We start from the raw sequence: 3,868 nt of genomic DNA on the forward strand, positions 1-3,868 counted from the left end.
GGGATTGGGGGCAGGAGGAGAAGGGGACGATAGAGGATGAGATGGCTGGATGGCATCACTGACTTGACGGACGTGAGTCTGAGTGAACTCTGGGAGTTGGTGATGGACAGGGAGGCCTGGCATGCTGCGATTCGTAGGGTCGCAAAGAGTCGGACACGACTGAGCGACTGATCTGATCTGATCTGATTGTTGCCCATTCATCTAGAATGTTTTCCCACCTACTTCACACTCTACTCCCCATTCCAGCCCTGGTTTTCCTCATTTTGATCTCATGATTCCTTTTCTTATTTTGGGCCTCTCTTCAATCCTCAAACTGTATGACCCATCTCCCTATTATTCCATTTTGCTACCCACAAAGCAAGCCCTAATTAATTTCAGGAGAAAGATCACTGTAATTCTTCATTTTCTTTTAGTATATTATTTTCTACGAAGCCACAGGGTTTACAACTCATTTTCATCTCAAAATTAAATCTGATGTACAAGCTAAAAATTTAAGAATGTCTCCAGACCATTGTTCTCAATGGCATAGGTCATTCCACACTGGCAGACTAATTTTATTTGGAAATTCATATCTTCAAGTTCTTGTTTTATTTTGATTTCTGAATTAACCCTATTCACATGAGTCCTTATGCACTTCAAGCCATAGTTGTTATTTCATCTATAACAGACACATGCAGAATGCATACAACTGTCCAGACATGTCACATGGGGATGGAATTAAGGAAGGAAATGAACTGAACTCTGTGTTTTGTGTGAGTTCTGGCAGAACACAAGAAGGTCCCAAGAGACCCTTGAGTGATTTTATAAAATATGACCAGTTTTCCTTGGCCATGCATTTACCAAACACACAGGGAAATGCAAGGAAAAGTTTACATTATTAATGTATTCAAGTTTTTAATTTTGGACATTTTGTGTATTTGATGTGGAGAATTGAAAATGTATCTGGCTTTTTCCTTTAGTGCAAACACCTCAGTAAATACCTTTTTCTCAGCCCATTTTCTATCTTGGAAAGGAAAAATATTAAGTGTAGAGAAATACCCTGGAACCTTATTGTACTCACAGAGAAGATGTCTGAAAGGAAACTGGACCAGCTTCAGCTCTGCCTATGGCAACCTTCATGATCTTTAACAAATATTTTACAGAAAAATAATTTTTGAAGATTGAAAACATTTCAGCATATGGTCTCATCTTTCTGGCAGAGGCTGAGAACTTCAGAACCAGATAACAGAGATATATACCCAAGCAGCATGTCCTCCCAATAGGTTTGCCTTAGTTCTCTTGTAAATCCAAGTTCTGTGTGGCAACTGTGAGAGTTCAACTCAGGAAAACTGGTCACACTCATTTCTTCCTCAAGGGTATCAGAATCATTATTTATTTTTAGTAAACTAACTTCATTTATTCACAAACTTACGGGGATTCCATACCCTCTTCCAGCAGATCTTCCCAACCCAGCGACTGAACCCAGGTCTCCTACATTGCAGGCAGATTCTTTACCATCTGAGGCACTAGGGAAGACCACAAGAAAAATAAATAAATAAATTGGCCACACCATTTGGCCACAAGGAGGTGATCTGAGTTAATATATAAACTTTCCCAGATAAGTCCATCTTAGACCATTGACCTATGTTGACTAAAAATCCATAGTGGAACCCAGCCTACAGAACTGTCAGGCAACTTGTCTGAGCAGCCATGAGAGATGCTGTTCTAAACTTCTAAATTTGGGGATAGTTTGTTCTGAAATATTACAGTAGCAATAGGTAACTGTTACATGCACTACTACCAGGAGTGTTTCTCTCTGTATTAGCTGCACTCACCAGTGTAATTAAATAAGAAGTTGAAAAGAGGAGGGAAACCATAAACATATGCAGAAGTTATGCTTATATATCTGAATAACCCAAAATTATCAACTTAGTAATGATTGTAAGCAGTAAAAGGAATTTAATAAAGTGGTGGAATACAAAATCACTATTCAGAAATCAATGACTTTCAAATACTTAAACAGTGCAGTTGAAAGATAAAGTGAAAAAACTATAATAATAATGAAAAAGATTAAATATATAGGAATAAACAATTTTTAAATGTGGGTTGTACTTAAGAAAACATCAAAACACCATTAAGGTACAAAATGAGCCTCCCTGGTGGCTCGGTGGTAAAGGATCTGCCTGCAATGCAGGAGATACTAGTTTGATCCCTGAGTCAGGAAGATCCCCTGGAGAAGGAAATGGCAACCCACTTCAGTATTCTTGCTGGGGGAATTCCCTAGACAGAGAAGACTGGCGAGCTACAGTCCATGGGGTCACAAAAGAGTCAGACATGACTTCTCGACTAAACAACAAGGTACCAAATAAAAGACGTGGAGAAAATTGTGGAGGCATACCACTTTCCTAGGAAGGAAGGTGCAGTGTCACAAAGGTGGCATGCCTGCCAAACTGATTCATAAATTAGTGTAACCTCAATGAACACACAACAGATTTTGGTCTCTGCTTTATTTTACTTTGCTTAGCTTTGAAGCTAGGCAGGCTAGCTCTAAGGTTAATCTAGAAAAAAATAAATAACAAGAGCTTGCAAAACTCTAAAAAGGAAAGGTAACAAGGGAGGAATACACTACCAGGCAGCACAACTTTCGCCAAAGTCTCAGTAATTAAAACAGGGGGTACACCTATGTGCATAGACCCAAGGAGCAGACTTTCTAAAAATCTAGAAATAGACTCAAATATACTGGGGACTTTGGTACATGGTAGAGGTGACTTCTCAAATGTGGAAAAGGTGATCTCAGCAGATTTTTTGATTGATCTCCAAATTTGATTTCTATCTTTTTCTAGAGAAAAATAATCAAGTTGGCTCTAGACTTCACATGGTACTCAAAATAAATTCCCAAGAGAATTAAAATTTAAATGTAAAAAAAAAAATGAAACTATAAGAGAATTACAAGAAAACATGCTGCTGCTGCTAAGTCACTTCAGTCATGTCCAACTCTGTGTGACCCCATGGACGGCAGCCTACCAGGCTCCCCCGTCCCTGGGATTCTCCAGGCAAGAACACTGGAGTGGGTTGCCATTTCCTTCCCCAATGCATGAAAGTGAAAAGTGAAAGTGAAGTCGCTCAGTCATATCTGATTCTCAGTGACCCCATGGACTGCAGCCTACCAGGCTCCTCCGTCCATGGGATTTTCCAGGCAAGAGTACTGGAGTGGGGTGCCATTGCCTTCTCCTAAAAGAAAACATAGAAGAATGTTTTTGTATCCTTGGATTCGGAATGGCCTTTGTAAAAGTCACTTAGAATTTGGAAATACATACGAAAGAGGTTAATAAATTGAAAATAAAATTCAAAAACTTTAGTTTGGCAAACTACACTAAAAATAAAGTCAAAAGATATATGATAATTGAGAAAAATATGCACAATCATAGTGTATTAAAAAAACTTTTTCTTTAATATGTAAAGAGATTCAGAAATATAATAACTAAAACAATATGGATAAGTAGGCAAAGATGTCAACAGAGGATTTACACAAGGTGAAGAAAATGAACAATATGAAAAGGCAAAATGATAGGATACTGAAAGAGGAACTCCCCAGGTCAGTAGGTGCCCAATATGCTACTGGAGATCAGTGGAGAAATAACTCCAGAAAGAATGAAGGGATGGAGCCAAAGCAAAAACAATACCCAGCTGTGGATGTGACTGGTGATAGAAGCAAGGTCCAATGCTGTAAAGAGCAATATTGCATAGGAACCTGGACTGTCAGGTCCATGAATCAAGGCAAATTGGAAGTGGTCAAACAAGAGATGGCAAGAGTGAATGTAGACATTCTAGGAATCAGTGAACTGAAATGGACTGGAATGGGTGAATTTAACTCAGATGACCATTATAT

Source organism: Bison bison, unplaced genomic scaffold (genome assembly GCF_000754665.1).
Source record: "Bison bison bison isolate TAMUID 2011002044 unplaced genomic scaffold, Bison_UMD1.0 scf7180017864141, whole genome shotgun sequence".
In the NCBI taxonomy this organism is placed as follows: domain Eukaryota; kingdom Metazoa; phylum Chordata; class Mammalia; order Artiodactyla; family Bovidae; genus Bison; species Bison bison.